This window comes from Eriocheir sinensis, chromosome 4, assembly GCF_024679095.1.
Source record: "Eriocheir sinensis breed Jianghai 21 chromosome 4, ASM2467909v1, whole genome shotgun sequence".
Classification (NCBI taxonomy): Eukaryota; Metazoa; Arthropoda; class Malacostraca; order Decapoda; family Varunidae; genus Eriocheir; species Eriocheir sinensis.
Window position 1 is genome coordinate 3313745 of NC_066512.1, and position 7713 is coordinate 3321457.

At 43.7% G+C, this 7713-nt stretch overlaps 1 long non-coding RNA gene across 1 annotated transcript; it reads left to right on the forward strand.

The window, feature by feature from the left end:
• Nucleotides 1-389: 389 nt before the first annotated feature.
• On the forward strand, nt 390-989 carry LOC127008011 (uncharacterized). The gene is made up of 3 exons (XR_007760735.1): nt 390-507; nt 571-764; nt 833-989. It is a non-coding gene; the product is annotated as an uncharacterized LOC127008011 (long non-coding RNA).
• The last annotated feature ends 6724 nt before the right edge of the window (nt 990-7713 follow it).

The following is a 7713-nucleotide window of genomic DNA, read 5'->3' on the forward strand; positions in this document are numbered from 1 at the left end:
TTAAGAAGCGAGTTCTTGCATCCGCCCTATTCGAATCGGCGGGGCGGTGGAGCGCCAGCGAGCCCAAGGTCTCCCAGGCGAGCATGGCAGGACTGGAGAGCTCCCGGCAGGGCGCCTCGGCGTCCATCGGGACCCCGACGGAGGTGCCGGAGAACTTTCGGCTACAACGCCGGGCAGGTGGGGCTCGTTAGCCGTGGTAGGCAATTCACCTAGGAGAGCAAACTCCGAACAATAAACCCGGGCAGGTGAGGTTCGTTAGCCGTGGTAGGCAATTCACCTAGGAGAGCAAACTCCGAACAATAAACCCGGGCAGGTTGGGCTCGTGAGCCGTCATAGGTAATACACCTAGGAGAGCAAACTCCGAACAATAAACCCGGGCAGGTGGAGGTCGTTAGCGAAAGCAGTTCATCTAGGAGAGCAAACTCCGATTACAAAACCGGGCAGGTGGAGGTCGTTAGCGAAAGCAATTCACCTAGGAGAGCAAACTCCGATTACAAACCCGGGCAGGTGGAGGTCGTTAGCGAAAGCAATTCATCTAGGAGAGCAAACTCCGATTACAAACCCGGGCAGGTGGAGGTCGTTAGCGAAAGCAGTTCACCTAGGAGAGCAAACTCCGATTACAAACCCGGGCAGGTGGAGGTCGTTAGCGAAAGCAGTTCACCTAGGAGAGCAAACTCCGATTACAAACCCGGGCAGGTGAGGTTCGTTAGCCGTGGTAGGCAATTCACCTAGGAGAGCAAACTCCGAACAATAAACCCGGGCAGGTGGAGCTCGTCAGCCGTGGTAGGCAGTCTGCCTAGGAGAGCAAACTCCGAACAATAAACCCGGGTAGGTGGAGCTCGTCAGCCGTGGTAGGCAGTCTGCCTAGGAGAGCAAACTCCGAACAATAAACCGGGGCTTGTGGAGCTCGTTAGATGTCGTAGACAATCCACGTGATGGGAACACCAAAGAAAAGGAAAATAAAAAGGAACACCAGAAAAAGGAAAATATAGTAACAAAACATCAAGAAAATAAAATCAAAAACACAGATCATCCACCTTCAGGCCCTAACATCTCCAAAATTATGGGTGAGTCTTTTCTGGGGAGAAAGAGGCTCATCCAGACCAAAGAACATAAAAAAGGGATGATATAGAAAGGAACACCAAAAAAATGGGAAAAAGAGAAAAAAAATCGCAAAAGAAAAGTAACAACAATAACAGAACAACGTCAAGAAAAGTAACATACAAAGAAACATCATCCACCATTCGGCCCCAAACTAACATCACCAAAATTATGGGTGGGTCTCTTCTGGGGAGAAAGAGGCTCACCCAGACCAAAGAACATCAAATAGGGATGATATAGAAAAGAACACCAAGAAATAGGGGAAAAAAGAGCAAAAAAACATCGCAAAAGAAAATTAACAGCAATAACAGAACAACATCAAGAAAAGTAACATACAAAGAAACATCGTCCACCATTCGGCCCCAAACTAACATCACCAAAATTATGGGTGGGTCTCTTCTGGGAGGAAAGCGGCTCACCCAGACCAACGAAGAACATCAACAAGAGGATGATATGAAATAAAAGAACATTAAAAAACACGAAGAAAAGAAATAAGAAGAAAAAGAACAGAAAAAAACATCGGAAAAAAAAAACAAGAAGAAAAACACATCAAGAGAAGAAAAATATAAGAAACATCATCCACCTTTCATTTAACTAACATCACCAAAATTATGGGTGGGTCTCTTCTGGGAGGAAAGCGGCTCACCCAGACCAACGAACATCAACAAGAGGATGATAGGAAATAAAAGAACATCAAGAAAGAAAAACAACAGCAAGAAAACAAAGAAAAAGATAAAGAAAAGAAAAGGAAAAAAGAAACAAAAAAAGAAAAAGAAAAACACCAAAATAAAATAAAACAAAAACAAAAAAAATAATCCAATAAACAATAAACAAATACAGAATACAGTAAAATTAACGAACTAACTAACTAATTCAAATTGTCTAACTATTAATCTACCTATCTAACTACCTATCTAACTAAGGGTACTATACAAGGGTACTATTGGACTACCTATTAACTAACTAACTATCAAATCATCTAACGATCGAACATGTATTTGTCTGACTCTTTATCTATTTATCTGCATGGCTATCTATCATTATGTTTATCTATCCATCGTTTGTTTTTCTTTTTGCAGTTAAGGAAGCAGCTCAAGGGCAAAAGTAGATAAATAAATAAAAAATCCGCATAAATAAAAATAAGTTCTATCTCTATATCCTTTATTTGTTTATTTGTTTATCTTATTTGTTCATCTTATTTATTTGTTTACTTATCTAGTCCGTCATCAGTCATGGTCAGTTCTACCTACACGTTTTCCTGCCACAATTTGTTTTTTCATTGTGTAGTCCTTAGTTCCGGTCCGACCTTGAGCTGGAAGGGAAGGACGGGGGCAGGGAGGCAAGAAGAGGGAGGGAGGGAGGGGGGAGGCAGGACAGAGTAATAGGAAGAATTTGGATTATAATGGTTCCCCCCCCTTCCCCCTGCAGCCAAAAAATAAAACGAAGAAAAGCGTCAAGTAAAAAAAATAAATAATAAATGTTAGCTAACAATGATAAAGTTTGCTAAAAAAAAATGGAAATCGATGAGGTAAGGACTTTGCAGTTTTTTTTTTTTTTTTTCAACACAGAAGACAAAGCTCAAGGGCCAAAATAAGAGGATACAGGAAAAAAAAAAAGATCGCTACGTCGCTGCTCCCCAATCTTTATCCTTTTGATTATCTGTGTCTTGAATGTGGCAAAATAAGAGACTTTGTATAACTACTGATATTTGTACTCTTCCGGGTATACCCCATTCACGGTGCTCAATAATGATGATAACAGTATAGCAGCAAGTAGTACGCAGTAGCTAGCGAGGCGGCACCTTTTAGCACTTCAGTCTCCGTCACAACCTTACGGCACATTTCTTAAACTTCGTCGAGCGTTTAAAACTCATTCTCCGCTCTCTATTGTTACGTACTTTACAGAGAGAGAGAGAGAGAGAGAGAGAGAGAGAGAGAGAGAGAGAGAGAGAGAGATTTACATAGATTTACATAGAAAATCAGACCACACAGACCCCATGGTCCAGACTTGGTGGTCTGTCCTTAAACCTAAGTGATTTTACATTAATCAGAAGACTCCAAAACGTTGCATTTCTACTCTAGTTGATATTAAGTTGAAGGAAGTGACGGTCGAGCTTATTTTGAAGGAGTCAATCGTGTTACACTGGACCACTGATGATGGGGCTTATTCCATTCTCGCTTTACAACGTTGGTGAAGAAAAATTTGGTGCAGTCTGAATTTACTTGTCTACATCTGAGTTTTACGCCATTGTTCCTCGTGCAAAGTGTCATCGATCATAAACAATGTTGATCTGTCTACATTCGTGAAACCATTAAGTATTTTAAAACATTCGATCAGTTTTCCTCGGAGGCGACGTTTCTCAAGAGAGAACATGTTAAGGGTAGAAAGCCTTTCTTCGTAGGATTTGTTGCGCAAGGAAGGGATAATTTTCGTTGCCCGACGCTGAACACCTTCTAATTTAGCAATATCCTTTGCATGGTGGGGAGACCAAAACTGTACCGCATATTCCAAGTGGGGTCTGACTAAACTGTTGTAGAGCAGGGTATTACATCTTTATTCTTAAATAAAAGTTTCTTTGTATGAAGCCCAAAATTCTGTTCGCTTTATTTGCTGCATCGATGCATTGCTGTGAGAATTTGAGGTTTGACGCGATTTTGACCCCCAAGTCCTTGACGCATTGAACGCTTTTGAGTTTAACGCCGCGCATTTCGTAATCAAACTTCTTATTCCTCGTTCCAGCTTGAAGGACCTGGCACTTATCTACGTTAAAGGGCATCTCCCATCTATCCGACCAAGCTGAAATTTTGTGCAAATCCTCTTGGAGGCTTTGCCTGTCTTCGTCAGTGAGAACCGAGTTACCAATCTTTGTGTCGTCTGCAAATTTACTAATGCGGTTATTGAGTCCAACATCCACGTCGTTGATGTAAATAATGAAGAGCACTGGGCCAAGAACCGAGCCCTGAGGGACGCCACTAGTGACCGGCGCCCACTCTGAGGTAAATCCGTCAATCACTACTCTTTGTTGTCTGTTGCTCAACCAATTCACGATCCATTGGTTTACCTGACCGTCAATACCTATTTGCTTTAATTTGTAAAGTAATTTGTGATGCGGGACTTTATCAAACGCTTTCTGGAAATCAAGATAGACTACGTCCAGTGATTTGGTTACGTCATAAACAGTGAAGAGGTCGTTATAAAAGGTTAATAGATTTGATAGGCAGGATCTTTTGTTTCGGAAGCCATGTTGTGAGTCCCCAATTAATGAGTGGCTTTCAAGGTAACTCACAATTTTGTCTCTAATTATGCCCTCAAGTAGCTTACCTACAACCGAAGTTAGACTAATGGGCCTGTAATTACCTGGTACTTTTTTGTCTCCTTTCTTAAAAATCGGTGTCACGTTAGCCTTTTTCCAATCTGAAGGGACAAAGCCTTGTCGCAAGGACATATTGAATACGGTTGTGAGGGAGGAGAGTATTTCGCTCTTTGTTTCTTTCAGCAGAGTTGGATATACTTTATCAGGTCCAGGACTTTTATTTGTTTTAAGTGATTTGAGGGCTTTAAGGACTTCATCGGGTTTTATTTCAAAGTTAGACAATGCATTCTCGGGATTTACATTAGTTCTGGTGTTGGTGGTGGTGGTGGGAGGACTGTTATTATTAAACACCGAGGAAAAGTAATTATTTAATAGGTTTGCAACGTGTTGGCTGTCAGTCACTAGTGCACCGTCGCTGTTTGTTAAAGGTTCAATTCCACTTCTGATCGCCTTTCTGTTGTTTATGTAACTGAAGAAGGATTTCGGATTATTTTACAGTTGGCTGCAATATTTTCTTCATATCTACGCTTTGCCTGATGCACTAATCTTTTACTCGTCGCCTTGCATCATTGTAAAGTCTAATGTTTTCAGGCGTGCTTTGGTCTTTCTTTAACCTGTAAGACAATTTTCTCTCCTTGACTGAGTGTTTAATTTCGCTATTAAACCAAGGTGGACTTTATTAGTGTTAATTCGCTTCTCGCACAAGGGGACAAATGTGTCCTGCTGAGTGAGTAAGTGATTTTAAAGTTTAGCCAGGCGTCCTCTGCATTGCCGTCATCTGATAGTTGCATATCTATTAGTGTTCGTCGGATTTCTACGAAGTTGGCTCTTTTGAAATTGGGCACCTTTACTTTATTTTCAGTCACCGATGTTTGAGCTCTAATGTCAACGCGCACTAGTTTATGATCGCAGGAACCGAGGTGTTCTCCTACCGTGACATTACTGACTAGGTTATCTTGGGTCGCTATAACAAGGTCAAGTATGTTATTTTGTCGAGTTGGTTCAGAAACCATTTGGCTTAGATAATTTTCCTCTAGAAATTCGATCATTCTATGGGACTCACCTTCTGTACCCGACAGTGTCCTTGATCGATATGGGGAGGTTAAAGTCTCCTAGTATCAGTGAGTCGCTGTTATTAAGTGACTGCCTTAAGACGCTGTACATTTCAAGATCGCCATCAAGTGATTGCCCCGGAGGCCTGTAAGTGACAGATATATTTAAATTGACTTTTGCAATGTTTACTCACACAAATGTTCAACGTTACTGTTTCTTGGTGTTTTGTCAGTAGGTTGCAAGTAGCTTTTGACAAAAGGGCGACACCACCCCCTCTACGGTTTACACGATCATTGTTGAAGAATCTGTAGCCATCTATGTTGTATTCGGAACTTAAATCAATATTAGTGGTGTCGATAAATGTTTCGGTTATAGCAATTACGTCAAAGTTTTCTGTCAGAGCAAGACATCTCAGTTCATCAAATTTGTTTCTTAGGCTACGCGCATTGAAACTAAGGACTCTTAGGTTATCTTGAAGCGTGGTAATAGAGGTACTGGAGGGTTCAATGTTACGAGTCTGTTGCGGTGTATGGTGTCTATCTACACGGGCGGGATGGAAGGACGTGGCTGAGAGTCGTTTTTTGTTGTTCGGGCGTTACGTACGGCGTTGTTGAGGAGCCTTCCAAATCTGGCTGCCCCGATGGGGGATAGGTGTATGCCGTCCCTTTGGAAAAGTCTACTCTGGCCGTAGAAATCGTTCCAGGCGTTAAAGAATTCGACGTCAAGCTCTCCGCAGAGAGTCTGCAGGCGGTTGTTGAGGCTGAAGGCCTTACTGTAGAAGTCGCCCTCATCCCATGTCCGTGGTAGAATTCCTGAAATCATAATATTAGGGGATTTAGACTTATACTGCTGGATGAGCCTACGGTACTTGTCCAGCAGTTCCTCAGACCGGGTCGTGGTGACGTCGTTTGTACCTGTGTGGAGAACAAAGAGTGAGTCATTAGAGGCCACAGCGGAGACCTCGTCCAGTGCAGCTGTGATGTCGTCAACACCAGCTCCAGGATAACAGTAGTTACGCCTACGACGGGGGACTCTGCCACAGAATTCAACCACCTGATGGCGAATCATAGAGTCACCGACCAAGAAGGTGCTCTGTTCCTCGTCCTCCTCCTCCAGTATGGCAAATCTGTTGTAGCAATGAGTAGGATAAATGGCTCTAGGGGCGGGTCTGGCTCCTCCTCTCACGGGGGTGAAGCATTCAGCGTCAGCTCTACCAGTTCCCTGTGACGTTCCTTCTTCGTTTGGTGGCTGGGAATCGACTGCATGTGAGGTGGTTTTTGAGGCGTCAGTTTCAGGAGGGTCTACGATGTTTGCCTGTATAAACTCCTGCAAGTTATCAACAGTACTTGTTAGTTCGGTGATCTTCTTCTCGCCAGCCGTCAGCCTTTCGTCCTGTTGAAGGAGTCTCGTTTCCATCTGCTGTGTCAACAGTCAGATCTTGCAGACAGTCGATCGTCCTGAAGAAATGACCAGAGAAGTTTCCTGTGCAAGTCGAACATTTCTTTAGCGCCATCTTGGTAAGGAGGAGAGCAAGTGAGTAGTGTTTATCTATATATTTGCTTTGCTTTTTCTTTTCGTAGGGCAGAGGGACGCGTGCGTGAATAAGCGAGAATAAGAGAGAGAGAGAGAGAGAGAGAGAGAGATGGAGAGGGAGGAGAGAGAGGAGGGGGAGAGAGAGAGAGAGGAGAGAGAGAAAGGAGAGAGAGAGAGAGAGAGTGAGTGAGAGAGAGAGAGGGGGGGCAATGGAGAGGGGAGGCGAGAGAAGAGGAGGAGCGAAACGCGAGGATTACTGTGTCTCTGGGGAATAATCTGGTCAAGTCAGGTCAGGTAAGTCTGAACACCTGCGTAGGGAGACGGGAGTGGCGTCGGAGTGGAATCTGGAAATATATAAAGAATGTGGCGGAAAGAGTGTAACACTGTGTTTTGTGTATATGTGTATATATGTTTTACAGGGCGCTACGGCGAGAGGGTAGATACAGGCAGAGAGAGGTAGTAAAAATAAGGGCAACACTTAATCCTGTCCAGCGAAGCACGTGGTCGCACAGCAAACAGCACACCTCTGCAGGCAGCTAACTCGGTTGACCATAAGCAGTACTCAGCACGACGCGAAATAGCACACGGCACACAGCACAGCAAGATCTACAGTACAGTTCAGTACAGCACACGAGGGTGGAATCGCAAGCGAGAGAGGTCACGGAAGTGGGAGCGCGTGCGGTTTGACCTCTCGGAGTGAGGGCAGGGCTGAG